At 42.7% G+C, this 27,598-nt stretch overlaps 1 long non-coding RNA gene across 1 annotated transcript in view; it reads left to right on the forward strand.

The window, feature by feature from the left end:
* Positions 1–281: 281 nt before the first annotated feature.
* Positions 282–27,598, forward strand: part of LOC128626389 (uncharacterized) — a 141,251-nt gene continuing 113,934 nt past the window's right edge. The window contains exon 1 of the long non-coding RNA XR_008390322.1: positions 282–414. This is a non-coding gene — a long non-coding RNA (uncharacterized LOC128626389). The remainder of the gene's footprint in view (positions 415–27,598) is intronic.

Raw genomic sequence — 27,598 nt, forward strand, 5'->3', positions numbered from 1 at the left:
CAGGGTGCCTGCATGAGGGAGTCTGGGGAGAACCCTCATCCTGGTATATTCTCACGTGGCCTTCCTTGGGATCTCTCTCTCTCTCTGAGTATAGAGAGAAATTCTGTGTTTCCTCCTTTTTTTTATGAGGACACTAGTTCCATCACAGTGGCTCCACCCACATGACCTCATCTACCTCCCAAAGGCCACTCCCCCAAGTACAATCATAATGAGGGATAGGGTTTTAACACACAGACTTTTAGGGGATGCAAACACTCAGGCCACAGTGGTGGGTAAATTAAGTGGCCACTGGTGTGGCATAATTTCCAAAGTGCCGTGAGCTCTACTCACTTCCTGAACAGTAGAACCATCGCTTCGTGCTGAGATGTTGGACCTAGAAAGCTTCTGCTGCAAGGGCTCCCCGACACAATAGAGGTAACAAATGTATTTGTTTTATCAGATTGGCCAGCTCTCACCTACGAGACAGCAGAGCTTCGAGGGAAGGAAACACAGGACAGATGCATTTGGAAGGAACAGGTGTGAGGATAGAATGGGGAGTTCTAGACACCGTTTATTGTGGGCAGGGCAAGCCCTTGGCAGTGTCATGGAGGGGGGTCCTGGTAATCGAGAAATAGCTCTGGGCACTGTGTTGCTTGTGTGGGACAGGAGACAGAGGAGAGAGAGTATGGAAGGTGGGAGACACATTTAAGCCACGTGCTGCCTGCGACATTGTGTGCCTGCAGCTGGGTCTTCTACGCCTGCTCTCAGTCCATTTATCTCTGAGCAGGTCCGTACTCCTCATAAATGCACCTCTGTTTTCTGCCCAATGCACAAACATCACGACCTGTGTCTGAGAATGTTGGGAATTTTATTAGGTCCATAAAGTTTTAGCTGTGGTCTAGTCCACCGAGGCCAAAATAAATAAATAGAGTGTAAGGTTAACAATTTTTTAAAAAACTTGGCTTAAAGAAAGAAAAACTACTGAAGCTCTAAAATAACTCTGTCATAGAGGCTTTAGAGGGGATTTCTCTGTACCAGCTAAGAATTCTGTAAAGTGCAAGCTGAGAAACTCCAGTCAAAATGCAGCCAGCGAATGCACTTGTCAGATCTCTCTGAGAACACAAAAATTCGAATAATAATCATGTCTGCCTTACAGGGGTGCCTGAGGGTTATGATGTGAACTGTTATATGGAGGAGTCTTCATGTGTTGGCTGCTGTTCTTATGTGTGTGTGTGTGTGTGTGTGTGTGTGTGTGCGTATGCACATGCACACTTCTGTTCCATGGCTGGAGATCTGGAATGTAATGAATTAAAGCAAGTGCTTCCACATCTCATTTGATCTCTCTCTCTCTCGCTCTCATTCTAAATTCACTTGCTTCAAGTGAAAGGGTTATTGTTTGCATTACTTCATTAGGTAATTCGGATGGTCTTGACTTTGTTGTCTCTGAACATTATGGGTGTTACAAAGCCTTCGAATAGCCTCGGGCAGCCATGAGGTAAAAGTTGGCCTGTCTTTCCTATTGAATGATAAAATAGAATAGAACTGATGAAGCCAAGCAGAGCGAATGGAGGATGTGACTCAGGTGGGGGCCCCAAAGCAAGGCTGACTAAACATAGATGTGAGCACATGAACCACCGTGCACAGAGTCCTAGATTCAGACTCTGAGAGAGCAGAGAGCTTGGGGTTTGGGGTACCCAGATGGCACAGACTAGCTCTCCAGATTGGCTGGCTTCTAATATTCCAGGCCCAGAATATTAGAAGCCCGGAATATTCCTGGGACCGGAGGGTCCCAGGCCCAGCTGGGCTGATCTCAAATGCTGTAGCATCCAGGAGTAAAGATCTTGGCTCTTTGAAGTAGTCTTGAATTAATTTTCAGGTGGAATTGGGTAGCAATGAGGTCAGTCTAAGAACAGGAGAAAAATGCTTGCATCTTGGGAAATCATGATAGCTACAAGGAAATATGCATTTCCAGACTGACTCTGAGACCCAAAGTCTTGACTTCTAAGGAGCTCAGAGTCTGAAGAAAAGACACAGAAGAAACTCTGAGAAAAAAAAAGCAAATATGTACATAAACATATGGATTTACACTTGAACTCTGAGAGTTAGAGGTCTAGCTCATGGCTAGGTGAGTTACTGAAGGTGTTGTGGGAGCAAAGCCTGGAGAGAGGAGTCTGGGAAGGAATGAGGAAAGGAAACACTTTGAAGACTGCTTTGAAGGAGTGAAGAAGGTCAGGGTCACTGGAAGAGAGCTCCCTTGAGAACACAAATTTGCGAGTTCCTTGCAAAACAAAATTATGTATATTTCGTTTTGGTGTTCCTAGAACTTTCCATAGCATCTGGCACACAGTAAATCTCAAGTATGTTGGTTAAAATGAGGGTAATCAGTCAGGTTTCTGTTTAGGTGGTGGTTTAGGGGGGATGGGAAAAAAGGCAGAGGGACAATGTATCCCTGAGTGAGATAAGAGTTCTAAAACAGGTGTGTCAGGGGCTCTGGGTATGGGCCAGGAAAATCCGAAATATGCTGTAAGTCTGTGTCCCCATGCGGGGTCTACATACGTATTCCCAGGGTTGGCATGTTCTCCCTAAGAATCTGAAAATGCCTTTTCTTCCCAATCATCTGGGTGACCGCATTCTAACAACCCTGCCGTGTGATTTAGGTCTTGTGTTTTCTCTGTATCTGTGGTTGAATGTTGGCACCACGTAATCACCAAAATGATAGCAATTAACTTTTATATATGCTGGTAAGCACGTCTGGCTGCTATTAGGTTGGCCGCTTCTCATGTCAAAGTCACAATAACCATTCCTCACCCACTGTTGTTCAGCACAGTGGTTGTTTATCCAGGAGTCTAAACACTGGAAGTGCCCAAAGAACAAAATTGTCCTAAATAACTTTAACAGAATGATAAAAAGAAATTCATTCTATGGCAATAAAGAATGACTGGCCCTAGTGCGTTTGGTCTAGTGCAGTGATTTTCACCCCTTTCCATTTCACGGCACACATTAATGAATCACCAAAATTCAGCACCACACCAAAAGTATATTTTTTGCCCATCTGACCAAAAAGGTAGGTACAATTTTGATTGTTACACTGGATGACTATTGTTATGTTGGCTGTTGTCATTGTTTTATTTGACAATCTAAGAGAAAGGAGTTCAGTGCCCCTGATTAAATAGTCAGGTACTGCATGTGTTAAAAATTCTTGCAGCACACGGCTGAAAATTGCTGTTCTAGAGAACGGCCTAGGAATTCAGAGGCTCCGGGGAATGGGACAAAAAGGATGTGTACATTGCCATAAATGGTCACTGTGGAGCCATAGTGTTCCCCTCAACCCCTGCACCCAGCCAAGCCTCTGTTCCTTGCTGGTAAAATGGAATTGTTGTTCTGTGTTCGTGTTTTGGCAGGAAACACCTAAACCAAAGTGTTAAATTTAAAATATTAAATTGAAATTTGAGAAATATGTTTTATGTATCCCATGTCTTAATTTAAATCCTAGAAAAGAAAAACAAGAGGCAGCACTTGGGAAATGCTGGGGTGTGGCCAGTGTTTTTCCACCCTGCTCTTCTTTTGGAGTTAAGGCTCCAGAAACATAGAGAATCCTGATGGAGCCATAGGGCGGGGCATGTTAAAGGATCCAGACAGTGTATATTAAATTATTTTAATCAGTTTTAAAGACAAAATTACCCATTTGTAGTGAAATTTGTCCTTTAAAGTCTCTTTCGTAGAGCAAGATTGCAGTTTCTTAAGTTATTTAACGTATTGACGTGTTGCATTGGTAGGAAGGCAAATGGAATGGGTTGGCAGAATGGTGTGCAGTTCAGTTGTTGGGGCTCACGAGAAAGGACAGTAGTGGGTTTGATGTGGCAGTGACGCTGCTGTGTTCGATGATGGCCCAGTTCCACATCTGCAGGTACCGTTGGCAGTTGCTGAAACAGAGGAAAGAGGTGGCAGAACTGGGTCAATGCATGGTCAACACAGGCAGAGACACGTCTGGCTCAGATGACAGTGGCACTTGATCCCATATAATTATGTTTCAATTGCCATTTGGTTTTGGCATATCAGTATTATGTGGTTCTTCCCATCCAGGTTGCTAATATACTATATAATCCATGAGGGCAGGTATTTGAGCCAGTTTGGTTTAATTTTGTGTCTTCAGCACCTCTGACAATACCTGGTGCATAATAGATGCTCAATAAAAAACCTTTTGGAATTATTACACTTGGGATTTATTGGTGGTGTACTTTTATTTTACTTCATTTATAGATTACTTTTTGTTTTATGATTGTGTAAGAGCTTTAAACCTAGTTCTATGTTGTACACATTTAAATAAGCTTAAAAATAGTTAAATTTTTAAGGGAGAGTCTGTGAAAAGTTCTTATTTTTATAAGGGTCTATACTTTGCTTCAGTTTGTCCAATGCTATAGCAGGGTAGGAGTGCTCAAACCCTGTGTTTCGTGTGTGTGACAGGAGAAGGGAAGTAGAAATGACACAAAGATCATCAACCTTGGGAAGTGCCATGAGGGTGATGCCATCACTCCTGCGGTGAGTTGCATGGTGACGCCCTCCCCAAAAACCAAAAAAAAAAAAAAGAGCATTTAAATCCAGAACCTCTGAAGGTAACCTTTTTGGAATGAGGGTGTTTGCTGTTGCAGTTCAGGTAGGGATCTCCAGGTGAGATCATCCTGGGTCAGGTGGGCCCTGACTCCAATGACTGGAGGAAAGCAGACAAACAGATGCGCAGAGAAAGAGGCCATGCCATGGAGGCAGAGACCGGGGCGAGTCGACTCTCACAAGCCGTGAAGCGCTGAGAATGGCGGGCAGTCACGAAGACCCAGCAGAGAGAGCCACGGAACAGCTTCTCCCCCAGAGACTCCGGAGGGGGACCAACCCTGCCAGCACTTTAATTTCAGACGCCTGGTCACTAGAGCTGTGGGTGAAGAAATATTTGTTGTGTTAAGCCACCCGGTTTGTGGGGATTGTTTCAGACACCCCGGGAAACTAACACAACTGTGGGGTACCAAGAGAAACAAAACACATCTTTAGAACTGGGGAAGCATTTAAAAATATTTTAAATATTCTGTTTTCTGACAGTTTTTTTTTAAAGTCCTATTAATCATGTGTCATCTAAATGGTCGAACATTTGAGAATAAAAAGAAGTGCAACAGAAAAGACCTTTAAAAACCAACTCATCACGACTGTCATATGCTCACAAAGCAGATTCCTCGCCCCAGGATGGTCTTTCCGTGACTGGCACCCGCCCGGCCCTCTCTCTGCGGCACAAACTGCCCTGTGTGCACGCACGCCCCAGCCAGGGTTTGACTTCTATCATTCTCTCCCATGTAAGGTAAAGAAAAGGCACAGATGAGATATGGCTGTCTTGCGAAGAAAGTTATTACAAATGGTAGTTGCTAACATTAAAAAAAAACCCAAACCAGATACAATATCACGAGTTTCTCACCGATTCCACTATAATCTGTTCGTGCATCTAAATGATCGTCACATTTTCACATGTCATCCTAGAGTCATTCATCTTTGCACAAAGGAGCTCATTTCCATGGGGCCGTCTAGAAGATAAAAAAGGAAAAGAGTATTTTTTCTCTTTATAGGTAGTTAAAAAACCTGATTTAAAAATATTTCCATATATGCACTGAATATATAAAATATCAAGTAATCACTGACCAAGCGGCACAGCCGTGAGGTTTCGTTCCTGGCGGGAAGATACGTAAATCAGATCAGCATGGGCCCTGCAATCTCCTCCTGAGAAACCTGTGCATTCCTGGCCTGTCACAATGGCTAGGAAAGGCACTTTATATTCTCCATCCCATATAAAGCCTCTGGTTTAGAAATGCTAGCATTTTCATCTGCTTAAATCAGAGTGGACTTTGAAAGGTGGGGAGGGGGTATTATTTTTCATTTCAACCATTCAAAAGAATTAGCTTTCCAGAAAAACTGTTGTTCCTATAATAAACCTAACTAGACCTACTTATTCACTCAAAAAAGAAAAGAGAGAAAGAAAGAGAGAGAGAATATGGAAGAGCCAACAATCTGTCAGCTCCACAATAGTGGTGGACCAGGCTCTGGCACTGAACTTGGGCAGGCTTTCTGCAGAGCCAGAAGACTCACAGAGTGGAGGCAAGTGTTACAGGGAAGAATTCTGGGGCGAAAAGAAATCTGCTGCTAACGTGCTCTGTAGTCAGGGAAGAAATGTTTCGCCTCTGAACTTGATTTATCAGTTAGGGTATTTTCTAAAATAAAACTGCTATTTCCCCCACCACCCGGAGCCAGAGGAGATGGGGGTTGTCTCCCAGTGAAAAAATCCTCCGTGGAGTAGTAGTTTGACTGATGGAGCATGCATGTTTCTGAAAGTTGGGTATAAGTTAACTTCAGAAATTGGCTCCCTTCTCCAGCTTTATGGAGATATAATTGATATATGACTCTGTGTAAGTTTCGAGGGTACAATGTGATGACTTGATGGATGTATATGGTGAAATAACTACCACAATGAGGTTCATTGACTCACCCATCACCTACTGTAACTACCTTTTTGTGCGTGTGGTAAGAACATCGTTAAGTGCAGTCCCCATGCTGTGCGTGAGATCTCCAGAGCTTACTCACTTTGTAACTGGGAGTTTGCACCTTTGACAGCCTCTCCCTGTGTCCCCTGGGTACTACCCTCCTACCAAGTTTCTATGTGTTCAGCTTTTTTAGATTCCACTCGTAAGTGAGATCATGTAGGTTTTGTCTTTCTCTGACTTATTTCACCAGCCTAATGCCCTTAGGCTAGGGTCTAGAATAGATCTAACCATGTTGTTGCAGATGGCAAGATTTTATTTTCTTTTTTTCTTTTTTCTGGCTGAATAGTATTCCCTTGTAAAACTGAAGTAGGTTTAGAATAGATTGGCATACTTGACTATAACTTTCCTGTTATGTTTTCCTATGTTGGGTTCACATACAGTAAACCCCCCTGTCAGAAAAGTAGGAGACAGGGTTTGAGTAGTGGAGGCAACAGAGGCTTTGGAGACAGTCCCACGTGGCACAAATTGTCCTTTCTCACTTATTAGCACTGTGACCTTAGGGAAAAGATTTAATTTACCTGACTCTCTAGTCTCTCTGTTGTCAAATGAGCACAGCTATAGAGAATTCAGAGGTTCAATGATGGGGAATTAAATACAATAACATGGGCTGAAAAATCCAGTATGATACCTGGCTCCAGGGAGGTCCTCTTACTGAAAGCACACAACTTAAGTTATTTCTCTGCACCCTAACCTAGTGAGCAGCCCCTAACCTTTCATTAGTTCAGTTTGTCTATCTAGATTCTGAATATCCTGGCATGCTTAAACATTGCTTCATTTCTAGACTCTGTTAAAATATGGTCATGCTAAAAGTAACACTGGTTCAAAATATCAGCAGCCTAAACAAGGTGGGAATTTACTTATCTCCAGGAGAAGTCTGGAGGTAGATGGGGCAGATTGCTGTTCTGCTCATAATCCTCAGGGACCCAGGCAAATTTGGGTTTGCTCCTCCATCATGCATTTTTCTGTCTCAAGTTACTTTGTGATCAAATACAGCTGCTCTAGCTCCGGCCATCATGTATTCATTCCAGCAAACTGAAATGAAGGAGGAATAAATAAAAAAAATGGGCAAAGGGCATCCTCTACTGTGTTTTCACAAAACATAACACTTTTATTTTAACACTCATTGGCTAGAACTTAGACACATGACTAATTCTAGCTGCAAGATAGGTTTTGGTGTCTCCAACTTACAGCTGGAGTTTCTGTCATTATGGAAAAACACAAATGGATATTGGAGACAACCTGTAGTCACAGCTCTGTATTAACATGTATATGTGCTTTTCACTCCAAGCCCATACCAAGAGTTGCTGAATACGACCCCAGTCTGCAAAGCTTGCTGTTCCTCTTGACTATCACTCATCTGTTGCAATTACCTTTCCTTTTAGCAGTAGTTTCTGGAGAATATTTAGAAAGCTGGGGTTGAGAAGTGTTACAGGCCATACCTGGTATGCTAATAAGAGCAGGCTTGTTGCGTTAGAATCACAAAGGCAGCTGATTCTGCAGAAAGCAGAGCTTCAGAAATCATGAAGTATCAGGATTCCAAATCAGTAAGAGCTGGACCCTATTGAGCCAACATCAAGAATGAGGCTATAGTAATGAAATCTGTATCTGAGCAACTGACACTTTCCGAATCCCATTGAGGATGATGTCGACGGTGTGATATGTCCTGGAATTAAATAATATTGGTGCGCTGGGGGAAGGGACACCAGCACTTGGTTATGTATGTGTGAAATTCTTAGTACTTGCCAGGGGGAAGATCGCACAGAAACACACATTTGGATGTTAGTGGTTCTGTAAAGAATTGCAGACCCTCGTCCAAACAGAAGACACCCTCTGTCCTCCAGGCCAGGCTGGTGTCTGCCTTACTGTGAGGAAAGGCCTGAAAAGTCTCTTGTAAGTTCTCATGGCTGGTTGTTTTCAACTACAAGAAACATCTTTCCTACTTTAACTCTCTACATAGAGAGGCACTTTTTTTCAAAGCTAAATCGCAGCTTTAGCTAGAGCTGCAAGTTACTACTGACATCCTCTTCACTTCCTGCTTGATTTTACAGATGAGAGAACAGAGACTTTAAAGGAAAGAACCTGTCCAAATATGGCTACCAGCAGTGTCCAAATGAGGATCCTGACCATATTTGGTGCCCCCAAATATTGCCAATCATTACTAGTTAAAGCAGAGAGGCAAGTTTTCTCTGTGAGTTGATTTGCATGCAACGTATTAGCATTATCTGCATATTCCATGGGTTTTGTATTTCCAGGGGATTGCTAACCAGGAATTTGAACCAGCAGGGATGGTTCAACAGAACTGCTGCTATTGGCCAACACTCCAAAGCCAGCCACATAACTGACATGGCAGTCTGACTTGTCACCACTACGAGGAAGTCTTTGCAAAGAGGAGGCCAGCTGGGAATTGTCATGCTTGTCATCAGAACAGAGGGTGAAGCCCAGACAGTTTTTAGTGCCCTACAGTGTGTATGAATGTCAGTGGTTAGTTACTAGCTTGTGACAACGGTTGTAGGCAGGGAAATGCTATTTCCTCAGTTGGCATCAGGTCTAGGTTGCAGTTCCACACCTAAATGTCTTCTCAAAGATAATAACATGTTGCCCGTGATTACTCACAAGCCGATTGGACTGCCAGCTTTTAATTTTTAAACCTATTCCTATTGTAAGCTTCTTGGCTCCTGACTGTAGCTCAGACTGGGACCTCATGACTAGCCGATCTCCTCATGGAAACATAGCCGAGGTGCCAGAGAAGGTGTCTTCAAGAAAACAACTGAGATCTGAATTTTATCTGGTTCAAGACTTGAGCAAACATTTACAAGGATAGTAGTTCTCTGACAATAGTTAGTATGGAAACTGGCTTTTAAAAGGTAAAGGCTTGAGTTTTAAATGCTTCTGACCTGTGTTTTAAAAATATCTCCCTTAATTTTCTACCCACTCGTGAACAGTCTTTGATTTCTTTCCATCCTTCTCTTTCTCCCTCTCCTTTCTTTAGTCCTTTCAAATTGGCTTTCACATTGTCCAGGCTGGAATTCAGGGCAAGGTCACATTTTCCCATGGCTCCCAGCCAGGAGGGGCTGTGATGTTGGTCCCGCCCCCGGGTAGGTTTTCCTTTCTCCCCAAGGCTGCAGCTCTGCTGCCGTAGGAGACATAAGGCACCTGGTGTAGTTGTGGGAGACAGCTCCTGAAGCCTATCCTGGGACAGGGGGGCCAACTGAGATCATAATCAGTGGCCTTGGCAGGTGCTTGTGTACAAGAAAGGTTGCACAGTCTAGTGGGCAGGAAGAACATTGTGCTCAGCCAAGGTCAGCTGGGTTCTGGTCCTCATTTCTGGGTGGTCCTGGGCAGATCACTCAGTTTTTCTGAGCATCTATTTCTTTACCCATCAAGTGACAAGGTTAGACTATGTATTCTCCAATTCCTTTGCATTTCCAGTGTTTATTATTCTGGAGACTCAGTTTGATCTGAGGCATATCCAATTCCATTTACTAGGATGCACGTGATGAAGAGATCCCTTTTTGCATTCTCAAAAAAATATGAATATAAATTTGTTTTGGAGTTACGGTAATTGCATGTGACTGCCTTTGGTGTAATTCCAGCATCAGGGAGCTCACCAAGCATCGATGGAGGAGCAGAATGAGCTGAGGTCTCAATCGGACTTTTCATTTTAAATTGGAGATGATGGTTCATCTTCCACTGATTTACCCTGAAAGTATCAGATAGCAACAGAGTGCAGTCAGAATTCCATGCACATTGGTTATTCCCACCACAGGTAGAGTTGCACAGCACTGCAGTCAAGATGGTGTCACCATGGCAACCAGTGGGGTCCCCTGCCCCCAATGTTCTCCTGTTCATCCGTTGTGTGAAGCTACAATCACCCTGATCTTTATATATCATTGCATGCATTCACATAAATGATAGTTAAAGGACAAAACAACCAAATTTGTGGTTAATACAAATGACTGGAGAGAAAAGTCAAAACTAAATGAGAACTCTCATTTGTGAAATGTTGAAATTTAAAAAAAGAAATCAGTGCCTTCCAGCTATCCGATTCACATAATCTTCTCAACCAGAGGTTCTCAGCTTGGTGGTGACCCCCTGGGGAGTCTCCATCCATTTGGGATGTGTCAGAAATAATATGTGGGGACATGTGGAGTGTCATAGTTTAAAGTAATCCATTTGCAAAATTTCACATAAAAAAGTAAAACAGATTCAAGGTCATCCCTTGAATGTTTATTTTCCCCTCACAGCATTCCAGTGTTTTTAAAATCAAGGGAGAAAGGGGTTGAGTTACCATGAGGGTGCAGGGACCTGTGGGTCACTCTGGGGGTGTCCAGAAACTGCCTGACCTGGCAGGAAAGCAGGCTGAAGATCTGAACTAAAAGACTGTGAGAAAAGCTCACATCAGCCTGGACTGAGCAATCACCGGAAACTTGCCAAGTACTGAACTCTAATGTCAGTTTTTCTCACTGGAATTATTATACGTGCACATGCTCAACTTTCCTTTATTGGGTAAGATATACATGTTCATTGCAGAGAAAATCAGCATATTTAGATACATCTAAAAGTAAACCACATTCCAGAATGCAATAATGGTAAGCCATCTCAATGAGTTACTGTGATAACTAAATGAGTGGATGTAAATGTAAAGCAGTTTGCCTGGCCCAGAGCAAGCGAACACTTATATGAGTGTTAGCTACAATCATTATCATGTCCTTGGCACGTGTCCTTTTAATTTCCCCTCCTAACTATTGCTCTTCCAGTAATTTCTAACTAGTAAAGGGCATTGTTATTTTTTTAGAGTTATTCATGCCAAAAATTTTACTCCTCTGACTCTCTCACACTATGAGTCCAGTCCACTAGATAATCTTGGTGATTCTACTTTTCACATATATCCAGAATTTAACATTTCACCAATTTTCTTACTACTACCCTTACTCCAGCTATAAGCATCTCCTACACCGGTGGCTGCCATAGGTTTTGAACTGGTCTTTGTTTCCACTCTTGCGCCCCCTACAGACAATTTCCCATGCTGCAGCCAGAGTCCTCTGTCCCTTTCCTGCTCCAAAACTTTCCAGAAGACCCTGGCCCTTGTTAGCCTACCAACCTCACTACTCCTTAGCCCTTAGCCATGGGGCCTTCTTGCTGTGCCTTGAATGTGCCTAACATGCTTTACTCCTAGCATTTGAACTTGGTGTTATCGGGGCTGGTGGTGGGAGCTCTGCTTTCCTTCTCTTCCTACAGATTTTTGTCCAAATGTTATTTCCTCAGAGAATCCTTCCCTGATCACACTATTTAAAATAGCTCCCTCCTACATACTCCAATTCTTTACCCTACCTCATTTTTACTCACAGTGCGTATCCTACTCTGACACTGGATTTGTGGTTTTTTTGTTTATTTACTTTCTCCCCACCCTTCCAGATTATAAACTGTGTAAGGGTGGGGACTCTGGATGTTTTGTTCACTGCTGTTTCTCCAGTGCCTAGAACCGTAAGAACAAAGAAGTGAGCCGTACGTATTCGGGAATGATGCATGTGTGAGCATCCTCTATATTTGTGTACATGTTATAAACTTTATCGTGCTGGACATCGCTTTGTGGTCCATTTTAGCATTCCATATCACACTGGGTTCACCTTCCCTGTCAGTGCACAGGCCTTCGTGACATTATTCTTGCACAATAAATCTCTGCTGATGCATGAATACATAGTAATTAATTGAAATGGTACCTTATTAATGGACCTTCAGACTGATTGCAGATTTTTCTTGTTATAAAAACTGCTGACACAAACACCATGCGGGACACCTGTAACTATAACCACAGGGTAAAAGTTGTTGGAAATAAGCAACTGACTTCAGGTGACTTCAGGTATGCTCCTTGGAGGGATTTGATTATAATACATAGCACCAGATAATCTTTCAGAGTAGTCGTGCTGATCTCGGTCTCACCGTCCATGTTGAGGCTACTTTTATGAGAAGCCCTGTGTTTTGCGTACAAAGATTCTGGAGGTGGAGAGCAGGGTTTCACGTACTGAATTTGAATAGCAACCAAGAAAAGCCCAGTTTAAAATGTCTTGGTGGTGGTAAGGAGAGGATGTGAGGAGGGACGTTTTGCTTTGGGATAGTTGGTTTGCAGAGCAGTGGCGGGCCTGGAAGTGAAGCAGCACAGCCACGCTTTCTCCCAACCACTGGGCAAAAAGTCTGCAGATAGATCGTAAAGCCTGCATTTCTGCCCTAACATAGAATGGTTGCATCCATGTGCCTCTGGGTAAAAAGGAAAGAGCACTTTCCTAGGTAATCCTACAGAATGTCAAGGATTGCCAGGGCACAAATGGTTGGACAACCTTCCTGAAGGTAAGGATGGGCAGTTCAGTGCTTGCGTGCCTTTCCCTATGACAGGTGCCCCCACTATCCAATAGTTTCCCTTCCAATGCTGTTCAAATGAGAGACGCTCCTGCCAAGGATGAGTGGTTTAAAGAAACATGCATTTCTGTGGCGCTCCATCAATCACTCCTGATTGGACATCCAGCAGAACTGGGGATGGAGGGGGACCACCTGCCCTAGGAAGCTGGCTCTAGGGAGGTCTAGCAGGCCCCTGGAGTTGGGAAAGATGCCTCCAAAGTGATTAATTTCCAGAGTTGGAAATATAAGCACCTTTCTAGTCTTGCCTTTTTTTTTTTTTGCAACTTTGTGTTCACAGATGACAGCCTGAAAATATGGTAGTCCAGAGGCTTGGGTGGGTCCTTCAGGAATTCCTGTGAGCCGGTGACCGGGAAAGCAAGAAGGCCTGGGTCCAGGAAAGTGGGCCGCGGCCACCTGCGTGAACTTCCTGGGAAATATTCAGGGACAACAATGGTGACCTAGTGCCTCTCTACAGCCCCCGAAACTCTTGAATTTGGCAATTGTGACAGAGAATTTAGATAGGTTACCATCCTGCTGGGATCAGACACCCTTCTCTAGACATTCTTTTACCATTTCTCTCATGCTGCGAAGCATCTCTGTGAGTAATAAAGAGAGCTGACTCCAAAATTTTCTGCTAATGTTACCATGACCATAAAGTTCTTAGTGAACAAAGAGGCTCTTTTGAAAATATTTTGTCCTATACCCTGTTCCCTGTGCGTGCTCCGCGGCACTTAATTCCCACAACATGTACGTTTCCTCTGGGAATCATTTTAAATTTATCATCGTGGAAGCTCTGAAGATAGGCTCTGTAATTCTGACTCCGGCACAGATGTGTGGAAACAGCAGAGAGAATCCCTGAGAATGAATCCACTTCCCCCAGATCCTTTGAAGAGCTGGCCTCTGGTTCCCAGGCTGTCTCCCAGGGCGCTGGCTTCCATGTGTTACCCTCTCAGCCTCCAGCGGGTCCAGCCTCCCATGCTGGAGAGTTCACTCATTTCGTGTGTTCCAAACGCTGCCGCCCTTGGAGCCAGCGCCAAGCAGCGGACCTGCACTAGCTTCGTTCCCGCTGCTTCCTAGGCCCGCAGACTGGAAACCAGCCTCTCGGTGACTCAGGGTGAGGGTGCTGCACCGAGGGCACTGCTGTCCCCCCTCCGGGCCTCTGATGTTTATCTCCCTGATTTCACAGTTTGTTCATGACATTTTCAAAAGTTCGGTGGGCTCCAAAATTGTTTCCATAATTTCACTTTTTCATGAAAGTTTTAATGTTGCTGTCTTTCAAGAGTGAAATTGCTCTTGTCCTATGTTTTAAGTGTGAGACATTTCAGCGGGAAAGCCTGGGTTCTGGAGCTGTGCACTTCTCCTTGGGGAAGGCTGAACCGTCCCCTCTTGCTCTGATGGAGAGCCCTGCTCTGCCAAGCTGTATTCAGACCATTCTCGGGGGCAGCCAGAGGGAGGAGGGGGCGGGGCGGCGGGGGCAGGGGCACTGGATTCTGCTGGAAATTCTCCTGGGCCGATGAACCAGGAGCTGAGACCTCTTCAGGGTCCTACCTGCTTCAGTCTGTGGGTTTGGGCTCGAGCATTTCCTGTGTCCCTGGCATAGTGATAACATAAGACACAGTCTCTGTACAAAGACTGCAGAGTGGGGAGTTACCTGGGAGGCTGGGGCCACATGCAGCTCTGCCACTTACTGTTTGTATGACTTGGTTAAGCCACCTGATCTTGGTTAAGGACTGATCTTGCTTGTTCATCTGTAAAAGGGCTTCACATCTGTCCTGGAGTTGTGATGAGAGTCAGCCGTGATATCTATTCGCACACCGCCTGGGACTCACACTCAGAAATACAAACAGATGCCTGCACCCAAGTCCTTCATTCTTTAGGGACTTAGTCCTTCACCTGGGCCTCCTCTGCTCCCCAGGGTGATGGGGAAGATCAGCCACAGTGACCTCTGAAAATCTACGACGATGCTAATGTGCAATAGGTGCTCAGGAAGTGATGCTTCCCTTCGCTTCAAAGCCTTTCCTGTGACCCAGAGACCTGATCTGACATAGAGAGGTTCCGGAGGTGGCGTTTTGTTGGAACCGGAACTGCCCCCCTATTTTATATTTTACTTTTATATTAAATTTTAAAACATTGCGCCTGGGGGTTTCCAATAAAATTCTGATTTCCTGCTGCTTGCTTTTACATCTGTTTGCCAAAGGTAATATGTGTTCATAATTTAAAAAACAGAGTAGCATGAGACAAAACAAGATGGCAGGCCCCTGACTTTGCATCCCACACCACTCTCCCCTGAGGCCGCCACTTTCGTTTCTTCTCATTTTAGTCCTTTGCAGTTAGCTCTGCATTTCCAAATAATATAACACCACTGCCACTTCTCATTATAATGATCGACTTTTCTTATGAAAGATGGAAATTGAACTTTCTTACGCACGCACACTTCTCTTCAGCTCCATTCTCCCAGTGCAGTTAAATCCTAATTAGCTCCTCAATTTGTTCTCAGTGTTTGCATTTTCAGGACAATGTAAGTATTGCTCACAGCACACTGTGATTACATTTCCGTCCTCGTACAGCCTTTTATTTTTCCTGGAATTCAAATTGCCTTTTTTCCTTTCAAAAATCCGCTCAGTGTTATGTCTTTACATTCATTAGTACCCACATTCTGCAGGAGAATGGGGCTTCAGAAGTTGGTTTTATTTTATGTTATTTTTTTTCTTGGAGACATTGTTTAATGGAGTATTTCATTTTCCTGCTGCAATCTGAACTTGAGGACGTTCAAGACGGCTGCATAGCTGCTGACCTAGGTATTCCCATCATTGTCATACAAGGAATTCTTTCCACACCTCTTCCCGAGGCCTCATCCCGCAGTCCTCATTTTCGGGGTGTCTTATGTTCCTTTATCTGTTTCCTCTATTATTTTTAGGGACCATGTCCTCCTGAAGTTTTCTGATATAGAGTGTAAGTTTTCTGAGACCCTGGATGTCATACATTTTTTATTGTACACTTACTTGATTTCTAGTTGACTGCGTATAAAATTCTAGATTGAAATTTTTAAAAATTGGAATATCGATAGTATTGCTCCAGCATTTTCTAGATTTCAGAGTATTTTCAGAACCCCCAAGGCCATCCTGATTCCTGGCCCTTAGTGTGTTTCTTGCTTTTTCTGTCTGGGATTTCTTAGGATTTTTTTTTGTTGTTCCCAATATTCAGAAATTTCACAGTGGTTTGCCTTGGTGTGGTTTGTTTTGCACTTATCGTCCTGATCACTTGGTGGGCCATTCAGTTTGGAAACTCCTGGCCTTTAGTTCTGGAAACTTTTCTATATTATCTGATTTTTTTTTTACTTCCATCTGTTTACTTGGTGTTCTTTCTGGAACTTCTATTAGTCAGAGTCCAAAGTGAGTTGAACCTCTATTTCTAAAAATTTCTTCTTTCTTATTTTTCAGTTTGTTATATTTTTTGTTCTACTTCTAAAATTTTCTCAACTTTATATTCTTTTTCCCACTGAATTTTAAATTTTGCCTTCGTATTTGTAATTCCCAAGAGTTCTTTCCTATTCTCTGAGTCTTTTTTTCTTGTCTTTTTCTTTTAAAATAACATTCTGTTTTTGTTATTTCTAGTCAAGGAAGCAATATTTTGTTTTATCTCTAGGATTTTAGATTGAGGTTTAAGTTTCCTTTTGTCCCAGCCTGGTCTCTGCTTCATCTTTTTGGTTTGTTCATTTTAGTCTCTGTTTCTTTTCCTCCTTTTTTTTTTTTCCAGTCCTCACCTTGAAGATACATTTCTTGATTTTAAAGAGGGAGGGAAGGAGGGAGGGAGGGAGGGAGGGAGAGAGGGAGAGAAAGAGAGAGAGAAACATTGATGTGAAAAGGGAACATCAATTGGTTGCCTCTTGTATGTGCCCTGACCAGGGATTGAACCTGCAACCCTCTTATACATGGGATGACCCCCTAGCCAACTGAAGCCCATGGTCAGGGTGGTCTCTGTGTTTCTTATACTATCTGCTGGCTGCTGGCTGACTGTAAAGCAGGATTGCAGGGTTCAAACTAGAGGTATACCCAGCATATATCACACCTGGATCAGATCGCTTCATTTTGTATAACACACACACAGGCATACAGGGGTGGGCAAGAATAGGTTTACAGTTGTGAGTATGTGAAACAGAGTTTATTCTTGGATTATTATTTATTAATTATTGTATTATTTTCCATACAAACAACCATAAACCTACTTTTGCCCACCCTTGTATATACCATAGATAACAAGTTATTTTCAGCAATGATAAAAATCAGTTAAATGATTATTTCTTTATTCTTTAGTTGAAAACAATTAACAAACATAATAATAAATTTCCATCTTAAAGAAGAATACATTTTAATTTTCAAGATATTAATTTTAATCAAATTATTTCACATTGACAGTAAATTTTGCAATTAACAAGCAATTATTTTTCATAGTCCTCTGTTCCTTGCTTTAAATTTTAAACCTCAATTAGAACCAACCTCTGAGTGGTTACATAGAATGACAAAATCCAGTAATTCCAGGTTTTCTGTCTTTACAAGGACTGTCGTGTCATTGTGGACTTTCGAATCAATGTTTAAGCACAGGAACCCCTGGGCCTGGAGACTCAAACTGCGCCGAAGCAAACTCGAATGATTTGAACCTTTGAACTTACTCTTGAAAGGAACACACGTAGCTGACTCTGCATTAACAGGGGGTTGACTGAAAATTGGGGAGTGGCCTGAATTAACTTTCAGGTAGAAAATAAAAATGTGCTAATTGGGAGTGTATGTACATATTATTGGTACTCCACAGCAGCCTCAGCAATTGTTTGTAACTTAGATGCAGGAAAGGGTTTGAGGGTGGGGAAGGAATATTTTATCACCGAGGTTCAGAATTGCTGCCCAATTGTGAGTAAAAATGCAAACCAACTACCAGTCGATTTCATTATTGGTTTTAAATTCTCTGCAGCTGATCCTGTGTTGCTCACACCCTGCGCTGACAGCTCCCGGCCCCGCCCTTGCTACCCAAACCGCTGCAGGGTCTGGGTTTTCCCTTGTGTTCCACAGATGTCAGTTTCATTTCTTTTCTTTTTTTAAAAAAATAGAGAATCATTGACAGACAATATTATATTAGTTTCAGGTGTACAACACAGTGATTCTGCATTTATATACCATATGACGTGATCACCAAGATAAGTCTAGTAACCATCTGTCACCATACAAAGTTATTACGATATTATAGACTATATTCCCTGTGCTGTATGTTACAGCCTGGTGACTTACTTATTTTACAGATGGAAGTTTGTATCCCTTAATCCTCTTTGCCTTTTCCTCATCCTAGCACTCCTCTCCCTCTGGCAACACAGATGTCAATTTCTTTAGGTCTTTTCTTTAGGGTACATCAGTCCCTCTGGGGTGTATGTATGGCTGCCAGCTTTTGGGGAGCTGACCAAGGGAAGAGGGCCAGGTAGTCACGTTTCATAGGTAGAGCCACTGAATCTTCTTGTTGGTAGGGGGCTTCCCTCCCACAGACAGCTAGGTCTGGTTCCCAGCCTCTCTGACTTGGTTTTCCAGAAGATAAACTTGCCATCTGCTTTTAGGTTGGGAGCTTGGGGACCATATTCACCTGGACATATGGGTAGAGGAGGATCTACAGTATGTGTTCCCTAAGTAGACTTTTAACCAGTTTCCTCTGTTTTTGCTTCTGATCCTCAACTCTGTTTTCAGAGATACTGATACATCAATTCTTGGCCATCCCTGAAATTTGCAGCCCAGATTTGTGGGGTTTTGTTTGTTTGCTTGGTGCTTCCCTCCAGAGTCATTTTAGGTCCTCACTTTCTCTACTCTACTAGGTTAGTTAGTATTAGTCAGTTTGCTTTCCATTTTCCGTTGGCTGCATCTGTTTCTCAGCATCATTGTCCACCATAATCTCTTTGTCTTTGTAGGTTTATATTATTTAAAATTCTTTTTTGTACCATCTTGTATAGAGCAGAGCTCAATGCATTGTTCTATCTATTTTACTTGATTGGAAGTCTTCTTAATATGTGTCTATTTATTACTTTTCTATGACAGTAGCCATCGACATTTTAGAGAGCAGAATGTGAAATTTAAATTAATTTTTTGATAAAAACACAATTTCAAGGACGTTTTTAAATCCAAGTTGTGCCACTTCTTGCTCTGCCACCAGATCCTGAAGGGAACATAGTCGCTCTGTAGTAGACAAGTGGGGGAAGCTGTTATGAGGCAAGGCGGTTTGGATAGATGCTTTGAGAACCAGGTCTTCAGTTGAGAAGGAATTTATACTACCCTCCAGCAGGTCAGAAAAACCCCTCATCCAGTTTGCCAACCAGGAAGTCATGCTTTGAAAAACATGTTTTCCACCAAGCATCACATGAAACCTGCAGTCACAGTACAAAACGATCACAGTAATAAAAGGATGGAAATAGTCTTTTAGCTAAATTCCTATGATCCCTGGATTCTGTGAATCCCAAACTCAGTTTGTAGCTCAGAGTCAAGAGCTCAGCTGTAATACACCCTGTGGAAATCTATTTGTTTTCTTGTCCTGTAGGTCTGTACCCTAAGGAAGTGTTTTTGTTTCATTTTGTTTGCTTATTTTGATTGGTAGTAATCGGGGTGTCAAGGACCCAGGGAAACTGGAATGCAAATAATTACTACTGGAATGTTTATTGGATGTGGTTCTTGGTAGCAAACAACATAAAGAACTCTGAGATTTCTATCAAAACAAAGGAATTTATTAAAGGAATTAAGTATCTTAACATTGCTCACTAGGACAATGTGAACTGATTATGAAATGCCCAGGGGAAGAAACGAGGACACGCTTATCAAGCAGCTCCTGTTCTCCATCAGTCAAGTTTTGCCCACCAGGTGTTAACTGCCTCCCGCTGGGGGACTGCAGGTGTACAAGTGTAGAGGGGTTCTGTGCTTTCTCAGAGAAGCTCTGCAGAGGGATGACCAAGAGGTCTGTGCCAACATGTTTTTACAGGAAAGTTTGGGATTGGAAGTTGAGATGAAGCCTATAAGGAGAAGTTTTGGGAAAGTTGGGTGTATGTTAGATACTGAGAAGGAAAGTAACTTGAAAAGGAGACTTTTATGAAACAGGACTGTGGGTTATAAATTGGTTCTCTTTGACATCCTTTAAGATATTCAAGGGGAGGTTGGAACTGCCTTTATCTTCTTATACTTGTTGAATTGCATTTGCCTAAACTCTATGACTTGCAGAGATTGGGCCACCTGGACCTCTCTCTAGTTTATAACCAGCTGTTGAAAGTACAAAGTATTCTTCAGTTCATGAGAACCAGGCTCTTCACTAAGAGTACCATGTTCATGTTCAGCCTCAGTGGATTTCTGATGTGAACTTCCTGGTAGCTCCCAACCAACTGAGTTGTATTATAAGCAGGATAGCTTATAATAGCTGTATCGTCTGAGCATGAGCTATTTGCAAAGCTGCGTTATGAGCCTTTAAACAACTGAATGCTTATTCCATTTTTTTTATTTCTGACAATTCAGGAAGTATCCATGGGACACTGAATTCTTTGGGAAAAATCACAAAAAGAGAAGAAAGAGGCGAACATTTAGCAGAAAGATTTGGAGAAGTTAAAATGCATCCAGTGGTATTTGGAGGCCTAAAATTAAAGAGCTAACTTTTCTTTTTGATGACCCAGAGTATTTCACAGACTTGCTAAAATGAGAACATGTGGTGGACTCAGTGATTCAGGAGGCTGGAATCTCCCTTTCTCTTGAGAGGGAGATCAAGGATATGTCCACACACAACGATGAGTGGAGAACTAGGGACTCAGGCTAGCTTGTGGGATCAGGAAGAGATCCAGATTCAGAGCAGGCAAGTCTGGAAGGACCAGGAAGGGATGGAAGGTCATAGCAGGTGATGAGCTGAGCCCAGAAAAATCAGACCACATAGGAGTGACTGGATAGATCTGAAAGGTCAAAACAGAAAAGACATCTAGACCACAAGAGGTTGTATAATTCTAGCATGTGGCATTGGCCAGGAGAAATCATTCTAAGTTTCGAATTTTGGGAGTATTACATTATTTGCCACTTATTAGCCATATGACTTTGGGCAAATTATGTAATCTCTATGAGACTCAAATTTTCATTGCCAAGTGAGAATAGTAAGGGTTGCCTTCATGTAAGGATTAATGTGTGTGAAATGCCTGATAGGTACGCAAAATTACAGAATTATTTCTAAGACTGAAGTTCTTTATCAGCAGAATACCTTGTTCCCGTGTCCATGCACTCCTGCCCTAACCCAGTGCTGTTTTGGAGGCAAATTAAAGCTTCTGCCACCTTTGTTGACCTCCTCTACATTTCTCACACACCTCTGACCCTACTCTGCTAAGCTCACGTAAAACATTCAGAGGCCACGTATATGTATATGTACGTGGCTGAGCTTGAATTTCCTTATCAGCCTTAACTGTAAGATTGACCAGGGCAATGTTACAGTTAAGATTGAGGGGCCTCAAAATCATGTCACGTGAGGCACAATGGAAAGAACCAGGGAAATTTAGCTTGGAGCAGAAATGACAAAATTAAAGCAAGTATGAAATATTTAATTCAATTCGGATCTATTGTAGGGAAACAGTGGAGTCACTACCCCTGAGTGGCCACTTGTGGGGTGTTTAAAGAGGGACTCCTCATGCTGAGAAAGAAATCTCCAAGAATCTCCTAGTTTTCCCGACTCTGAAGAGTCTGATATTTGGGAGCACAAGGTGGCCCATGTGTTGTGTATGGCATTGGCAAAGGTGCCAGGTTCTCTATGGAGCAGTTCCTGGCAGCATCCAGACCCCAAGCATGGGCCATGCCATAGAGTTTGCATTGTAAAGTTGGGACGTCAGAACCCTTGTTACGATAATTCTGTCGAAGTTCTCTCAATACATTTTCTTTCCATTCTTCTCTTTCATCAGTTGGCAATTACACGCTACAGAAAGTGTACAAAGAAGGAGCTTGTTTTGGTTACCATGTAGCTGGGTGAGAAGGAGCTGCGGCTGGTGGCTGATTGTCTGGGGTGACTGGGCATGGGTTATGGGAATGGAGGATGAAGTCCCTCATCAGTTTCCACAGCGTTGCCTCCCTAGCACCCTGGTGCTTGTGAATAGCATTTAAATCAATGGTCAAAGTGGAGAGGGAAGCTTAGTCCTCATTACTCCCCAGGACTAATTGACCTCTTCTGAAAAGGTGCATTCTTGATTGGGTGAGACTCTTCCTCATCTGGAAAGGCCAGTGAAGCAAAAAGATCTCATGTGAAAGGGTGGGGGTGAGGGGGTCAAGGTTGGCATTGAAGGAAGAGAAAGGTGCAGAGAATTCACTAAATCATTTCCACCAGAATAGAGGAGAAGAAAGGCATCACCATCCTGGGAGCATTTGTTAAGAACTCAAGCAGATCAAGCGCTTGTGCAGAGTCTGGTGACCTTTTCCTGCCCTGGAGACTCTCAGTTTTGTCATTTTGATGAATCTCTAAGTTGTGTTCACTGAGAGTATCTCTGATAGCAAGTAAGTGATTTAACATAAAAGGTCCTTTGAGCTAAATGCGTAAACATGGAGTCAAGCTCAGTGCCACTGCAAAGCAGTCCACTTACTTTTCATCATTCCCCTCACCCATCTTAGTTGCTAAGAAAGAAATATAAAAGAAGGAAGGAGAAAAAGTAAACAGAGAAGGAAAGGTGAAAATGATAGTAAAGAAACAGAAAGGAAACATGCAGTTTGATTCTTGTGTGAATCTTCTGTTGGTGATGTAAGGCTCGGCCATTCATGCTACCACCCCTAGAGCCAAACATGTATTCAGTATGTGGGAATCAAACCTCAGAGAAATCAGGCTGGATGTTTAATTTGGTGCCTCCCAGGGAGAGTGTATGTATAAAGATTCGGAGCATCATACGCACATCTATTTCCAAATAAAAACAATAGCATTCCCATCTATTGTCCACTTCAGGCTTCTGTCAGCGCGATGCTAATAATCCTGAGGTTAATCAGAGTAGAATTCGTATAAGAAGCATTGAGCCTGCATTAGTCTGCAATCCGATGGAAATTTCACCTGCATGCTGTCCAGTGAACCTTGTATCTCTAGCCCTACGGCTTGTTCCCAAGTCTTTCTCACCCTTTTCTTAGCAAGAACTTTTGTTTCTGAAAAATTTCAGGAGACCAAGTTGGCACTCTATAACTGCAGTGTCTAATCTTGTAGTTCCTAGCTGCATGTTATTTAACTTTAAAATTTTGAAAATTAAATAAAATTAGAATTTAGTTTCTTGACACACTAGTCACATAAAATGTTCGGTAGCCTCTTATGGCTCGTGACTCCCTGTTGGACATCATGGATATAGAGCATTTCAATCACCACAGAAAATCCTATTGACTGCACTGATCTACAGAAATACAAGCCTTCAGATGTACTTCGTCAGCATGGGGAAAGCATGCTCTTACCCAATACCTGGATAAAGTTAAAATGTAATGGGCATATTGGCACTGAATTTCAATTTCTCTTCTGGAAAGTGGTAATCACTGAATACAAGGATTGCTTTTTCCATGATCCTTAGTTATGCTAAATAAAGGACTTTAATCAAAACACACTTTGATCCATAAAGGAATTATAATAGTATAAATGGCATATTCTTCTTGTTACTCAGAAGAAAAAGAACTCCATGGCTATGAGACTCTGTTTTCTTGGCCTCGAATGGTCATTCAAAAATAAACCCGCATGTATCTTTAATTGCAGAATTCTGCCAAACAGACATGACAGTTCTTCCAACTTTAAACTGTAAATAAGAGAGAGGGCTGAAAGAGGAACAAATGGGTCAGGATCAGGCCCTATAATTCCTTATCAGATCTCTTATCATACTGAAAATCCACTTGGAATTGAGTCTCATGCTTTATTATGTGAAACCATATTACTCTGATGCCAAGAAACCAGAGAAAGACATTATAAGAAAAGAAAACTATGGGCCAGTGTCTCTCGCAAACATTAAACAAAAATCCTTTTAAAAATAGTAAATTGAATCCAGTACTATAAACCAAATCGGTTTATCTCAGGAATGCAAGGTTGGTTTGATGTTTGCAATCAATGTAATTCAATAGCCTAGAAAAGAAAAACCATATGATTATCTTGATACATGCAGGAAAAAACATTTACCAAAATTCAGTGTTTATTCATGATAAAAACACTTAGCAAAACTGGAGACAGAAATAAACTTCCCCAAACTGGTAAAAGACACCTATGAGAAATCTATAGCTAACATCATACTTCACAATAAAAAATCAAATACTTTCCCCTAAGATTGTCAAAACAATGATGCCTGCTTGCAATATATGATCGCATAGTTGCTAAGTAATGGAGCCAGGATTCAGACACAGCTCTGCCTGGCTTTTGTTAGTTGGCAATAAGGGGAGTTACTATACCTCCCCTACTTCCTACTGAGCTAGTACTTTCACTATGTTCTAAACACTGTGTTTTCTATTCTTTTCTCAAAGATACCCTTGGTTGCTTATTTTAACTTGTTTTCACTTAAATAAAGTTGTTGGAAGTGGGGTTCAGCAATTATCCATCTTCCTCTAGTGGGGTATGGGCCCAAGTCCAGGTTGGCTGGTATCTGTGAGAGAGGGTAAGAGTGTGCGATTTGCCTTGGCCCTTACTCCCACCTCCACCCTAAGAACAGAGCACATCCAATGGAATCCGGAAGTGAGTCTGGACCCAGACTTCTGCCCTTCAGTAGGTACTTCCAGCAGTCCCCTCATGTCTTCCAAGGAGACCTCACTACTCCCACATAAGACAGCTCTGACCTCCAATAGGCGTCTGCCTTTCTTTGTCTCTAGGTTCTGTGACCAAGGGTCTGGCTGAGTATTTTGTTGCAACTTGCTATGTTCTATTCAGGCAAAGTGACAGTGGACAACATTGAAATAAAGCAATGACTTGATCCCTGCAAATGGCTAATGGATCCCTTCATTGTTTACACATTTCTTCAACAGAATGCAATACTTCTCTCAATACTTCTACCTTCCAGAACACAATATAAGCTGCCTTCCAGAACAGCAGAGTCACATCACCCAAGGTCACACAAATGGGTCAAAAACCTACACATAGGCATGGTCTTGGTTAAGAGAAAGGGGGAAATTGGAAGGGTCTTCCAGTGTGTCTCTGATGGACTGTTTCCATTCTGGAATGCTTACTCAAAGATCAGCCAGAGTTTTTCCCAGGTTTTGATGCAGTTGTTACTCGGAATATGAATATTGCAATGAAGGCCTGCAGGATTAAATAAGGCCCTTAGGTAAAGTATTTGACTTTCTATTCAATTCCCATAACCATATAGGTGATCTGCTTTTCACTGCCCTGCAAATGCCTCCATCCAGAACTGTGCCACTGTGTGCCTCTCCACTGAGCCTGGGGCTATTGTCCCACACGCCACACTGTATGTGAATGTGTCTGCTCCTTCTTCTTCCACCTGGTAGTACTTTCCCTCAAAGGTGGATCCAATTTCATTCATTTTGAAAGAAGGTGGCAGAGTGTAGTGGCTTCCACACTGGGTTCTCGTGCCAGGGTGACAGGTTCAATCTTGCTTACCACTTGCTGGCTGTGGACCTGGGCAAGGCACCCACCCCGCTGTGTAAAGTGAGGACAATGATAGGACTTACCACACTTGGGGAGCTGTGAGGATTAAGTGAGTTGGTTCAGGTGAAGGACTCAGAGATGTTTCTGTGAGTGGTATCATGCAAGACACATTAGCATTCTGACCACCACCAGCACACTCCAGGCAGGGTCAGGTGTGCAGTGGAATCCACAAACCTTCTCTTCCTGGGGCGTCTGCTAAAACACAAATTCCAACCTTCCCTGAAGTCACCTTTTTTCTCTGCACTGTATTATAAAACGCACTGTGGCTGGACAAACGTACCAACTTTCAAAGCCCTTCCATATAGCTGTGGAGATGTTTCACAGTGAGACAAATACAGCTTTCTGTGAACGACAAATACTGGCAAGAGTTAACTTAATTTAAATCCAGTGAAAATCCCCTGTAGGCTACAGGGAACTCCTCAGGCTCCTCACACTCTAATGCAGGGGCCAGATTTCTGTGCCATGTTAGGGGGAGGCCAGTTTATCCCATGAGTGGCTCTTGAGTGTCTGCCCAGACCTTCACCACTGCCTGGGCAGGATGGATACCCACATCCCCAGTGGAGAGAGGAGGGGGCCTCAGCTTGAGACTGTGAACTGTTTAGTCTTCAACCCATGTGTGTGTGTGTGTGTGTGTGTGTGTGTGTGTGTGTGTGAGAGAGAGAGAGAGAGAGAGAGAGAGAGAGATGGACAGGCAGACAGACAGAGGCAGAGAAAGAGAGACAGGGGAGATGAAGAGAGAGTGGTAACTAGGCGGGTGAGGTTTTTTGTTTTTTGTTTTTGTTTTTGCTCTGGATTCTGTCAACATGACTTTCATGCTCCTCATGGTCCCCACAATGCTGCACAAGAGATGATGGCAAAACGCCATCAAACCCAGGTCCCCATGGCAGCCCTTCCCATAGATGGTTTTGTTTTTCAAGTCGATGGAAACATAACAAGCTAAGAATTCCCCTTGCCTTCCAGGACTGGAATCTAGTATACTTGATATTTAAAAACTTATGCTAAAATAAATGAATTTAAATTTCTTTATCATCTTTTCTTTCTTACCCCCTCCTCCCCTCTCCTCCTATTTCCCCTCTCCTTTCTCCTTCTTATGTCCAGGAAAGGAGAGAATTTTTAATGTTAAGATTAAAAAAAGATTTTATTTATTTATATTTAGAGAGAAGGGAGGGGAGGCAGAAAGAGAAGGAGAGAAACGTTGATGTGAGGGAGACATCCATCAGTCGCCTCTTGTATGTGCCCCATAGGGACTGAATCTGCAATCCAAGCCTGTGCCCTGTCTGGGAATCAAACTGGCAACCTTTCGCTTTGCAGCATGATACCCAACTGACTGAGCCACACAGGTCAGGGCAGTTAAGATTTTTAAACTCTTGCTTAATCAAAGAATAAGAATGCCTTGAAAGTTCTGGTGTGGTGCTTTCATTTTGAGAAATAAAGTTTAGCATTTACTCCCCCTCATTCAATGTTCTTGCAAAATGTAGAGATCCACTAGCAAAGGGCAGAGCCAGTATGTGTATATGCACAAACACAGACATCCCCACTGCCAAAGAGCAGGTACCATGGAGAACTGAGCAAGGAACAGAGCATTTCCTCATATGGAAAGAAAATACCCAATAAAATCCAAGCAAAGAGCCCAAAATAGCACCAGTTCACTTTTGAGCACTCTTGTGCAGAGCTGCTCACCCAGGGCCAGGACTAATTGGAGCCAGGTGCCTTGTAGAGATGCCAATTGTACGGATCTCCCACCCCTGTTTGTGGGAGGACGAGTTAATAACACATCCTTGTCTGGTGCGTATTTGAATCTTGTTTCTGAGGCTGCACCCAGAGACAGCAGCCTTCCTCTGTGTGAATAAATAAATCAGACTGAAAATGGAAAAAAGGCTGCAGGTGGTCAGCGCCTGCCTCAGCTGGAAAATGCTAAGTCCACTGTGCTTAGGAGTGCTATTTGATGACAAAGAACATCACAGTTACTAGGCCGGTGGTTTTCAAACTTATTATTATAGAAAGTGTTTTTTTTTTCAGATAAAAAT

This window comes from Artibeus jamaicensis, unplaced genomic scaffold (assembly GCF_021234435.1).
Source record: "Artibeus jamaicensis isolate MK-2021 breed Jamaican fruit bat unplaced genomic scaffold, CSHL_Jam_final scaffold_537, whole genome shotgun sequence".
NCBI lineage: Eukaryota > Metazoa > Chordata > Mammalia > Chiroptera > Phyllostomidae > Artibeus > Artibeus jamaicensis.